This window comes from Cyprinus carpio, chromosome A10 (assembly GCF_018340385.1).
Source record: "Cyprinus carpio isolate SPL01 chromosome A10, ASM1834038v1, whole genome shotgun sequence".
Taxonomy (NCBI): domain Eukaryota; kingdom Metazoa; phylum Chordata; class Actinopteri; order Cypriniformes; family Cyprinidae; genus Cyprinus; species Cyprinus carpio.
The window spans coordinates 13617518-13630669 of NC_056581.1; the positions used below are offsets into that span (position 1 = coordinate 13617518).

General features: G+C 35.1%; 2 pseudogenes; both read left to right on the forward strand.

Moving 5' to 3' along the window:
* Positions 1 to 1800: 1800 nt before the first annotated feature.
* LOC122146350 lies at positions 1801 to 2995 on the forward strand (annotated as a pseudogene).
* A 991-nt stretch (positions 2996 to 3986) lies between these two features.
* On the forward strand, positions 3987 to 7704 carry LOC109097225 (annotated as a pseudogene).
* The last annotated feature ends 5448 nt before the right edge of the window (positions 7705 to 13152 follow it).

The following is a 13152-nucleotide window of genomic DNA, read 5'->3' on the forward strand; positions in this document are numbered from 1 at the left end:
TAATAATTAATAATTCCTCATTAATAATAATTAATAATTCCTCAAAAACGCTTTACATAGAAGCGGGAATCTCCTCGTCCTCCACCAGTGTGCAACATCCACCTCTAAATATTTGAAAAAAAAAGGCAGAAACATTTAATAAGGTAATTATATTGTTATAAAAATTACCCTTACAAAGATTAAAAAAAAAAAAAAATAATGCTCCCGGAAGTCTGTTCCGGGGAGAGAGAGAGAGTGGTTTGAATATGACCAGGACCAGTCTGGCCATTCATTCAGGGCTATTCTGTGGGTTTTAATTAGTAACCAATATAACATTAGGCTGTGAAAGTATAGTCTTTCTCTCTTGGAAATGCAGAGAACAGCTTTCTTCAGCTTTCCTTGTCCTGTTTGCAATTGACTAAAAAAAAAAAAATAAAAAAAAAAAAAAAAATTATATAGATATATATATATATATATATATATATATATATATATATATATATATATATATATATTATGATAGTTTTGTGATAAGCTATGAAATCATTATTTTCAAGTGATGATAAATAAGTAACGCTAGTGTAATTAAAGAGACATGCTTTAGCTCCTTCACTAATCCTGGCAGTCTGAGACTTGTCAAAGTGCTCACTGTACATCTTGTGCTTATAACACAGTTTAGTTTATGATATAAACTACAATATAAGTTAAAAACGGAATAAGAGTTCATTTATAAACTTTGATTTCTTATAAAGTCTCAGCTTTCACAGCTAACCAGCGATATCGCTGGATATTAATAGTCTGACACTGGGTGGCTAATTAAGCTGTCACTTAAAAGCTAAAAATTACCAAAAAAAACATCCAGAAACAACTGTTGAGTCTTACCTGTGAAAAGATAATACCCCCGAGAAATCTTTTTTTATTATTGTGCGATGGTTTTTGTAGATGCCCAAGCTGCCGACGAATAAGGTATGTTTTCCTCTGTCCCGATATGAGAGTAATGGAGAGTTGCCCGCTCCAATATGGCGGCGACGTTGACGTGCGGTCGAGCGGCCAATGAGGCGTCTAGCTAATTATATGTCTATGGTTCAACCAATCACTGCAGCGGTTTCTCTGTTACCATAGCAGGAGCATAAACAATCATCAGCGAGCGGTAGAGTGTGTTATTTGAGCGTAAGCAATAACAATAAATCAGTCTAGTTTGGTTTAAGAAACTTTTCGGAGCAGTAATATTTCAAAACGCCAAGTAAAATAAGTATCAAGTCAAGACGCGCCAACTTGTAATTTTTAGTCAAACTCATTTTTTTGTTAAGAAACATTACAGACAGCCAGATTTTCTGTGCTCAAGCAGTAACTAATGGCTGGAAAGGTTCTCTGTGAGGCATCAAAACTGTACAACATCCTAAATCAATACACTCATCTACCAAGGCTTGCAGAGAGCAAACTTATCTTTGTTCTGGATTGGTAGAATTAAGAAGTTATTCCTTATAACTGAAATACTGGCTGTACATTTTCTGTACTAATTTAAATACCAGCAAATGAAAGTGAAAGTATAATAGTAACCATAATCCTGTTTTTCAGATGCCCGTGCAGCAGAATCATATAACTTCAGTCACATCATTACTGCCAGAAATGCAAAATGGGTATGTTTCAATTTCATGTTTTTTTTTTCCTCCCCTAAAGTTTATGATTTTTATATCCTGTTTTGCAACATTGTTTAATATAAAAACACCACTTTTCATTGGCTTTTCAAAGGATTCTGATGGGAAGTTTATTATGCCCTTGGATGTTGATGTTGAAAGTATGAGGTATAATCATTGTTTTATGACAGTAAGCACACATTCTCTGTCAGATTCAGGTAAGACACTAAACTACCTTTTCTAATATTCTGAACTCTGAAAACACCTCTGAAAAAACCTCTTAACTGTATGTTTTTCTTATAGGTCCAGCTATAGATTGTGCAGACAGCATAGAAAAAGCAAGCCAATTTCCCCAGTTCAGATTCTTAGTGGAGAGGCTATGAGAAGTTTTCTGCACTCTAAACCTTTTCCTAAGAACGCAAAAGATTCTTTATTACAGTTTAGGGTTTATTCATAATAGATCATAAATTAAGCATTTTTTGTGCTGTTTATAAAATATATTTAATGATCATGAATACATATATTCATAGGAATTGGAGAGCTTGAAATCCCTATATCCTGTGGAAAATCTTGCCAGGCAAACTTTACATGGGTGATTACAGGCAGGGCCACAAACCTTCAAAATTCCTTAAAGATTCTGAAGATGAATGCACTTGTCAATGTCTCTGATGAATGCAAGTCTAGTGTGAGCCAAACCCAATCATCTCTCATATATTTATATATTGTATGAAATCATAGTATTTTATAAATGTTTTAAAAAATATCCATCCTTTCATGGCCTGAAAACACCAAATTAATCTATGAACTGAACTTTGCAAACTAGGTTTTAAAAAGGCAAACTGCACTGTCTTGCACATCCGAATTGCAGATTCTTCAGAGGCAGATTTGATCGCTTCATTTGAGAGAATGTGTGTTTTTATTAGTAAGTACTAGGATATTTTTTTGTCCAGTGGATGAACAATAACTAAAAGAAAAAAGAAAAAATCTGATGTTCAGTTATGATTGTGGGCCTTTTAAACATTTCAGGTTCACATCTCAATACTTCTTCTTCTGTTCTGATATTCTCTGCTCTTGGAGTAAGCCGATGCAGTGCTGTAACAATGGCATATCTTATGCACCACCTCAAATACACACTAAAGGTAATGTTTTTACTTTGGCATTTGCAGTTCGCATTGATGTTATTTGCTTTTTTTTATAATATTTGTCACCTGTCATTTCTGAATAGTTTTAGGAGGCATGGAATCATATTCAGAAATGCAAAGCCAACATGAGGCCAAATCGAGGATTTGTACAGCAACTTTCTGACTGGGAACTTCAGACTCTTGGGAAGAGAGTGACAGATATATCTGAACCCAACTACTGACAATAACAAAATTTAAACAGAAACATTGTGTGCACTTTCATATTCAGTGACTTTCTACAGAATCAGTAGATTATTTAATATTAAATATATTAATAGAAAATTCTATTTAAAAAAACAATAAATAAAACTACTTCCCCGTAAACACACTATAGACAATACTAGAATGTACAGAATAGGGTAACCCTTCACAATAAGGTTCCATTAGTTAGTGTTAGTTAATGTATTCACTAGCATGAACAAACAATGAACAATACATTACAGTGTTTATTAACCATTGTTAATGTTAAAAAAAATTATTGTTAGTTAATGTTAATTCGCAATGCCTTAACTAATGTTAACAAGCACCAACTTTTTGATTTTAATAATGCATTAGAAAGTGTTAACATTAACATTAACTAAGATTAATAAATGGTGTAGAAGTATTATTCATGCTTAGTTCATATTAATTAAAGTAGTTAACTAATGAACCTTATTGTAAAGTGTTACCCAAAATTGTTAATATATAGATGTTAATATATGCCACTAACTAAAAAGAGCAGTTAATGTCATAAGACCAATAGTAAGACTATTCAGCATTTTATTCCACTTTACTGTATATGTTGCTTTAACACATATACTGTGTATGATAAGAATGTTGTAATTTTAATAAACCTTTTTAAAATTTCCTGCCAATACATTATTCCTATGACCTAATAAGAGGTTCTGTCTACAATTTTGACATTGACCCTGAACACTGGTTATTCAAAGTTGGTATATTCTCTCTGCCTCTCTATGGGCGTCTGTGGGAACGTAGCGGTCTTGTTTTGAAAGCGCTCATTGGTCAGATTGCAGGCAGGGGCGTCTCATTATGACGCGGGGTCCTTCTCTGATTGGCTACGCTTGTTGTGAAACTGTGTTCAGATGACCGATGTGGGTCAAAAAAGATAGCGAGGCGGTCCGACAACGGTGGAAACAGAGCCGTTATTCTCTTCACTCTTATCTGGGATCACTACATACACTCTCTGGAAATGTTATTTAACCCGACTGGCTTGAAAGAATGTTTACAAAATGGGACGATCTGGAAAAACGACTATCAACAAGTTCAGGTGTGGAGTCTTTTTCTTTCTCTAGTGCTAATCAGACAGCAGGGCATCTCTGAACTATGAGACCCTACTCTTCTATCTTTAAATGTTTTTATATACATCATAATTGTTTTATTTACAAATATTTTCGAAGTATCGCTATGAATAGCTGGTTGGTTTCAGCTTTAAATCACTAGCTGCTGTAGCAATTTAATCCTAAACCGCCGCCTTTTTTTTTTACTTTAAATACACCAACAATATAAAAATTTCTCATGATATTGTTATATTCACGTCTTTGGCCAACTGCAAATTTCTAATGTCAATATTTGTTACACAGGAGACACATCGACTTTACAAACAAAAGCTGGAGGAGGTTTTCGAAACTGCAGGACAGCTGTTCTTCTTCTATTGCACGGCAAAGGAAAAAGTTAAAGGATCTCAACGAATCCCTGCAGGAGTTAGTTATGAGTTATATATATGCTTTGGTTAAAAATAAATGTTATTGATCTATATCTTGTATTCATTCATTCTTTTTTTTTTTTTTTTTGTAGATGCAGAGCGGTAGCGAATTCAGAAGATGTAAATAAAGTAGATGAGATCCAAGATTCTATAAAGGAGAGATCAAACATCTTTTTTGAGATGGAGGCCTTCCTGCCAAAGAAAAATGAGTAATGCCAAATATGAGAGATATTTAAAATACACATTAAAAGCATTTACAATTCAAAGCACTGTCATACAGCTCTGTATTTCTTAAAATATTGTAGTCTAAAGGTGTTGGTATATATTTCATAATAATTGATAGTGGTGGTGTGGATTTGTAATTTAGCTTGTTCAAACACATACAATGATTCTGCAAGCACCCGATGATTACATGAAATACGCTGATGCTAACTCTGTTCTTGTTCCCAGGTTATACCTCAGTCTTGTGCTTGGAAAATGTTAACGTAAACACTCCTTAACAAGCAGTCCAAAGTAAGTTCTCTGAACAGTCCTGTTTGAATCAAACGTTCTGAAACATTCTAACACCACAATAGCCTAAACTTGTGATCATCATCTTTAAACAATGTGGTGTCATGAAATGCAGTCATGTTAATGAGTCATGAGTCAGGTGATTTGTTCTGACTCCTTTTTCCTGTTTCTCTATTGTACAGGTTTGCCTATAAAGATGAGTATGAGAAGTTCAAACTATACTTGACTGTGCTGCTCTTGTTGTTCTCATTCACCTGTCGGTTTCTGTTCAGCAACAGGTACATGTTTATTCCAACTAAATATGAAAAATTGAGGGTTAGCCTAATAGTGCTCTTGAAAGTGTAATTTTTTAATATCATGTAGCAACAGCCGTTTTTTAATCATTGATTATATGTAATTCTACATGTTTAACTAATACATGTGAAATAATCAAATGAGTGTATGCATTTGTATTTGCCCCCTTGTGTTCTGATAGGGTTGTCGATGCACTTTTCAACTTCCTGTTGGTGTGGTATTATTGTACATTGACGATAAGAGAGAGCATCCTCATTAATAACGGCTCCAAGTAAGAATAATCATATCATTATACTCTTAAAAATAAAGGTTCTTTTAACTGTAATAAATGTAACATTGCCTTCTAATTAAGGATAAAGGTTGACTAAATAAATAAAGAAAGAAAGATTTTTTATTGGCATCTATGGTTCCATGAAGACATAAAGATTCATGGAACCTTTCCACAGTCCTCGCACAAAAGGTTCTTTAGAGTAGAAAAAGTTCTTTAGACTATTAAAATGTTCTTCTTTATAAGAATTGTTAACTGGAAGGATTTTTGGGGAACTCAAAGTGATTCTTATATGGCATCACTGTGAAAACCGTAATACTCAGTTCTTGCCATGTATTAATGCAGTAATACAGGCTCTACTGTAAAGTTTGAATACTTGCCTTGTGTTTCAGGATCAAGGGCTGGTGGGTGTTTTCAAACACTATGTTTCAACATTTCTCTCTGGAGTAATGCTGACCTGGTAAGAACAACTTAACTCTTTAACACAGTGAGATATTACGGCATTAAATCTTTGAAACTTTGGCACTTTAATAAAGAGTATTTTAATATGTATTAGTTTAATCAGATTCATTTATTCTGATTTAATGCTTAAAATGAAATGTGTTCAAGTAGGATAGCACACTTTATAGTCATTTTTGAAGATCAGTAGAACAGAATAAGCATGAAAAAGAGTGAGAGATAATGTGTGAATATCAGATGTACGTCAACTGTTCATTTGTCTCACAGGCCTGATGGTGAACTCTACCAGATGTTCAGAAATCAGTTCCTGTCCTACTCCATGTATATAAGTAAGAACGGCTGCCTTACAGTATTAGCAACACTTTCAGTGTATTAATGATTTATTCATTGTCTTATTTAATTATTTATTTTTCTTGTTTTGTTCTCCATTCAGATTTTGTTCAGTTTCTCCAGTACTATTACCAGAGTGGCTGCTTATATAGACTTAGAGCTCTTGGAGAAAGACCACAACATGGACCTCACAGTTGGTGGGTTTGTGTGTTCTTTTCTCGTCTTTATTTTCTTATTCTATTGCAGATTTATCTGCTAACACATGTTTTCACATGTGCTTTATGATCAGAGGGGTTTCAGTCCTGGATGTGGAGGGGTCTGACCTTTCTCCTGCCTTTCCTTTTCTTGGGCCATGTAAGTTTAATACAGTGTTTGTTAATCTAGGGTTATTTTGCAATAAATTCAATCATCTTGCATGGGAAAAAAACAGCTCACGTTCTGTCTTATGGTTATGTAATCATCGTGGTAAAGACTTCTTCTGGTGGCACAGAGGGCAATATGTCAGTTTAAAGGTGTAACATAGTTAGAGATATAGGCGGAGGATGAACCAACTCCAGGGTAAGGCTAAAAGCAGCCAATTCTATTAACTACAAACATCATAAACCTGTCTATTTAGGCAAGAACCAGACATGGGGTGTCATGTAGGCTAATAAAATATGTTTAATGAAACTGAATTAGCATTTAATGTGATTACAATTTAATTAAAACATTAGAAATTGATAATTTTAGAAAGTTTCTTTCCCACAGTTAATCAATCAAACGGCATGTAAATTATGTACATAAATGACATTATCACTAACTTTGATCTATCGCACTCTCAAAAAAACAAAAGTTTGTTATAATCACTGAAACTGTCTACGCTGCGAAATGAATCCCTTACTTTTACATTGCACGTACATCTGCGCTTTGTTGTTTATGATAAGAGAATTCGTGAAATTAAAATATATTAAAGTGCACATAAACACACACAAAAGTATAAATTTGGACTTAAAAATGCCTAAAATGAATACGGTGCAACATCAGCAAATCTTAATATATGAATCCCTTACTTACATTGCACGTACATCTGCAGAGATGATGTAACCATTATATTTACCTGTACCTGAATGACAGTACCAGACAAAAGAAGAGTTTCATACTGACGTGAAATGTTGACAAGTTCTGATTTAATTCTATTGTTATTATGCTGTGGTTCTAACCATCTTTTTATGTATATACAGTTTTTCCAGCTTCATAATGGAATTACACTCTTCCAAATGGCCCAGCATCCAGAATGGAAAGAGTGGCAGGTCAGTTTTTTTTTTCAAAATAGTTTGTTTACATCATGTGCTAACTAAGGCTGGGAAAATAAATTGATGAATTGCGAATCGAGAAATGATTCAGCATCGATTCTGAGATTTTCCAAAAGCACGGCGCGATTCCTCTGGAATCGATTCTAAGCTTGTACACACAAACTTGAACCTAAAATATCATTGGAAAATTTGAAAAGGTTGAAGCGAATTACAAGGGTGTTCACAGTGGGCTGTATTTACATTAATCCCACGTCATAAAATCTCATTCTGAGCTGAGGTCAAATGAAAGTTACATGACTCGACCAAATGCACTAGCACTCTTGTAGCACTCTTCTTCATAAGCATTTGAGTGTGTGGATAAAAACTAGATTAGAGCGCCATCTGCTGTTAAAGAGTTCATATGATGCTGCTAAAAAGAACATTATTTTGTGTATTTGGTGTAATAAAATGCGTTTATGTGGTTTAAGGTTAAAATAACACATTATTTTCCACATACTGTACATTATTGTTTCTCCTTTATGCCCCGCCTTCTGAAACACGTCGATTTTCACAAGGCTCATCTCTCTGAAAAGCGAGGTGTGCTGTGATTGGCCAGCTATCCAGTGCGTTGTGATTGGCCGAATACCTCAAGCGTGTGATGGAAATGTTACGTCCCTTAACATATTGTGATGCCCTGTCCGGCCGGAGGCGACGAGACATAAACATAAAACCCATTATAAAACATGATATAAACATGATTTTCTAGTCATGTCCCTCTTTTTGGAAGGCAAAACAAAGTAGTTTCGCTTTCTCAACGGAAGAGCGTCTTGAGTGAGCAGAGGCCGGAGGTCTAGAGTGAGCAGGCTTGAGTGAGCAGAGGTATGGCGGCTTGAGAACGGCGCGGCAGGCGGATTCTACGAAGGAGCGTCTGTTGGGCTTGCGGCAACCACATGTGACGACCCCGGGCTGGACTCTGCTTCGTCCACGGTGAAAGCTTTGGACCGGCGATCCACAGTGCAAAGTTTGATGTATTTCCTCAAGCGACCAGCACAGGATCAGCCCCCAGGCATGACGAAGCAGATATCGTCCTCTTTTGGAAAGGCCAAACAAAGTAGTTTCGCTTTAAAAGTGACACAGCGTCGTATACGACATGGCGGCGGCAAACAACAATACTACAACGAGGAATAAAAGGTACACCTTCTTTCTTTGCGTGAACATCTGGGTGGCGTTATGCAAATCTTCCCACATAGAGATGTAGATATGTGGGGGCGCGTTAGAACGAGCCGTTTCAGGGGGGGCGTGGACGAGTCTTAACTTTTATAAAGAATATATCTTTGGATCTGAGACTTTAGTCTTTTGCAACTTCACAGACCTTCTTTATTCACCAAGAGCTTGTAACACTCCAAAGAGAAAGGAAAATTTGAAATTTGCATCATATGACCCCTTTAAAAACTTGAGCTCAAAATCGATTCCAGAGGAATCGCGATGCATTCTAAAAATCTCAGAATCGATCCACGAATCGATTCTGCTTCGATTTATCATACCAGCCCTAGTGCTAACACATATTAGCTAAATAAAGATCCATACATTATATTTACTATAAGGTGTGTATATTGCTTTAATCCAAAAGCTTTAATTTATATACTTAATTTTATTTTTTTATAATTTTTTTTTTTGTGGTTATGTTGAAATAATTTGTATTTTTTTTACATTTTTTTTCTTCTTCTTAGGTTCTCTCATGTGCGCCTCTACTTTCCTTGTGTTTGTTCATGGGGGAATTTCTTCACCACTCTTGGTGTTGTTTACCACAAATACATGGATCAGGACAGAGCCAAAGCTTTATAAATGACTGGCACAAAGGCACAACTGCTGAACTCTTTATTTAAGCAATTTTATGTTTTATATGAATATATTTTTAAATGTCAGCGTGTTTAATATTTTTGTTGCTTAAATGTTTTCGAGAAATGTTTTTTCGGTTTGTGGTTAAACCTAGCTAAGTTACGATTTTTGTAAATGTGTCACCAAGTATAAAGGATAAAATGTCTTTTCCCCTAAACCTAAAATATTTAATTTTTTCTTTTATTTTATTAAAGGACTAAGTGTCATGATGTTTTGCACACCATATGCCAAAGAAAGTCATGACATCAGAATATGATAACAGTATGTTGATGTTTTCTTTTTCCACATTTGTAAAACACCTCTGGCCTATATTTAAAGTTGATTAGAATGGGGCAAGTTAATGATTGTTCAAGAGAACTCAAACAGAAGCTAGAAGACATTTATGGAAAATCATTTGCTATCAGTGGCATTGTTCCACAATGTCAAACACATGACTTTATCATCATAGGACCATGACACCCTTCATGTGAGTAGAGGCAAGTGCAGTCAGCCAGATGCTAGGAAAAACTGAATGACTTTTTCAATATTTTCAAGACTTGATTGAGGAAGCCCTGTCAAACAGAAATGGGAAATGGAAACATCCCTCAAGTGCTTTCAGCAGAACGTTCTGTACAAGGTTTTTAATATTGTAAAGATCCACTTGCATTTTAAACCAAAATGTCCAGTAAAGAATTCACCTAATTGAGAATAACAGTTTTTTTATTCTCTTATTATTTTATTTGAATTAAACTGTCATAGCACTGCCAAATAACTCTCACAGACAGGTCAGTTCTAAGTGGGGAAAAGTTGCTGCAGTGGACAAATCCGTCAGAATAATATATAGATAATATATATATATATATATATATATATATTATATAGTATATATCTATATATATAATATATATATATATATATATATAGATATATATTCGAAGAGCAGGTTAAACGCTTTCTAAACATTACAACAAAGTAAAAAAATGTATCATGTGATCAAAGGTAAATTATGCCTGCTCTAAGTGGGTCTTACCCACACGGGAGGGATTTTTGAACTTGTGACTGGCAACCCGGCGTTTTCAATGTGACGTAAGATCGTGCTGTGAGCTTTGCTCCAGCTAACCGGAGGTGGGTGTGCTTTTAGTGTGTGTACTGTTGTGAAACTTGAATTATAATAGTATCCTTTCCTGTTAGTGTATTGTCAGTCCCTTTGTGAAGTCATAAACAAAAAAAGTAAATAGTATGTTTTGCCCTTACAAAAATACTATGGCGATGGTAAAACATAGTACAGTGGTGGTAGTAGTATGAGATGGTACACAATGTAACTTTGCTACGCGATATTAACATATTCATGTATCATGTACGTCAAAGTATTTAAACAAAGCCATGTTACATGTCCAAAAACCACGTCAGTACAACAGTCCTTCTGCTTTTTAAGAGATAAGGGTGTTGTTATAACACGTCATAGCTCTGGCGATATTGTCTATGTAAGAAACCCGAGGTGGTGGAAAAATTACATTATTTAGAAATTGACGAAAGTCCTTCAAAAGAAACTTGTCATCATTATGTAATTACATTGAGTCTTCAAAAGAGGGCACAACAGGACAAAAAGTCACCAATTCTATTGTTTTTCGACGTCAACTCCATGGCCACAAAACTGCAAGTTAAAATGTAAAAAAAAAAGAAAAAAAAAGGGTTTTAATCTATACTATCTATCGATACTGTCTATCTATAGCATTTATCATAATAATATGTTTTTTTTACATTTTAAATACGGTTCATAAATTGTATGTAAATATAAATTGTCGTGTGTGTGTTTCAGAGTTACTTAAACAATTGTAGACTAATACTAAGTGATGAAAACAATCTGTTTTTTTCAGACATATCTGCTCACTGAATTATGTGAAAATGGAGGACCGGTGAATCTCAGCTGCTCTCCGATGAGGGTCAGACTCCGGAGCCTCTCCTTGGCTCTCTGGACATCTTCATCTTCTCTCTAATCGCAGGACTGCTTATCTACTGGTTCTTGTTCCGAAAAAAAACAGAGCCTGTTCTGGATTTCCAGACATTCCCTGCAGTGTAAGTGCCTCATTTTAACTCCCCTTCCCCCTTCATTTGTCCTCAAGAGAGAAATATTACACCCACACAAATTTTTCTGCACAACTGAAATGTTGATCAGAGCCATTAAAGAAGAGTCTTGTGAAACACAAGCACAGTATATGGTGTTTGCATTCACAAAAGTGAATGAATGAATGATTGAATGAGGCATTTATATAGCACTGTATTGTGTATTGCTGTAGACCCAAAGCACTTTACAATCATATGGGGGACCTCTCCTCAACCTCCAGTGTAAATCCAAATAATAAAGGTACAAAATGAGCTTTACAGTCCATGGCAGAAACTGTGTTATAGGGCTCAAATTTGCAATAATATTTTTATTGGACGGCCTGTTTATAATTTTTCTCCCCATAGACCTTTGGCCTTGTTCGAACAAAGCATCGTTTCTGCACCATGGCTCGTTCCTAAAGCACTTTGTGGTTCAGTTGGTCATGGGCTCCAACATTGCAAAGTGTTGACATAATGGGACTGAGAGAACGTGCGTACGTTACATTCTGTCTCAGGATTATGGTCTGCAGCAGCTGAGACACAGTTCATATACACAGTGGTTATGTGTCATTGTGAATGCCAACAGCTACATCTTTGTCCATGAATTTTCATACATGTCAAGTTGGTAAAAGTTAATTTCCTGTTCGGTTTTCACAATTCTGAACAGACGCGCCAGTGACTTAGCTGGTGATATTAAACATTAAAGTGAGCTGTGTAGTAAACAGAAGCATTGATTGAGGTTGAAAATGAGCACTGTTTGTTCAGATGGAGTCACGGGATGTTATTGTTCCTGAATGCTCCTCATAATCCTCGCTAGTCAGTTGTAGTGTTTTGTGTTAATCTTGTGACCTATTCACCCTAGAAAACAATGAAAGGCCTGATGACTTTAGCACCAAGGTACTGTTCAAAAAAATTTTTTTTAAAGAAATTAATACTTTTATTCAGCAAGGATGCATTAAATGAATAAAAAGTGACAGTAAAGACATAATTATACAAACTTTATCTATTTCAAATAAAGGCTGTTCTTTCGAACTTTTTATTCATCAAAGTATCATGCAATAAATGTATCACAATTTCCACTAAAATATAAAGCACCAAAACATTGATAATAATAATAAGTGTTTTTTGAGCACCAAATCAGCATGTTAGAATGATTTCAGAAGGATCATGTGACACTGAAAACTTGAGCTGCTGAAAATGCAGCTTTACATCACAGGAATAAATGACCATTTATTGATTAGGTTTTCTAAAAAAGGAACAACAGCAATAGTAAAGAATGTAGGAGGAAATAATGTATAAGTTGAGAATTATTGTGTCAGGAAGACCTGTTTAGCGAGCAGGAAAGGATAACCTCTTCCAGTTCTCTCCGCTTCCTGGTTCACATTACTCACATTGAAGGATCACAGCCAGTCCAAGCCATCCTGCCAAAGTCTTGAACAACTCCACTAGTCTTTCTTTTTTAGTTGTCTTAATCAAATGCATTTCTTATGTGGGGTCTGCAGTGAAACACATTGTAAAGTTTTTATAAAAACTTAATTAA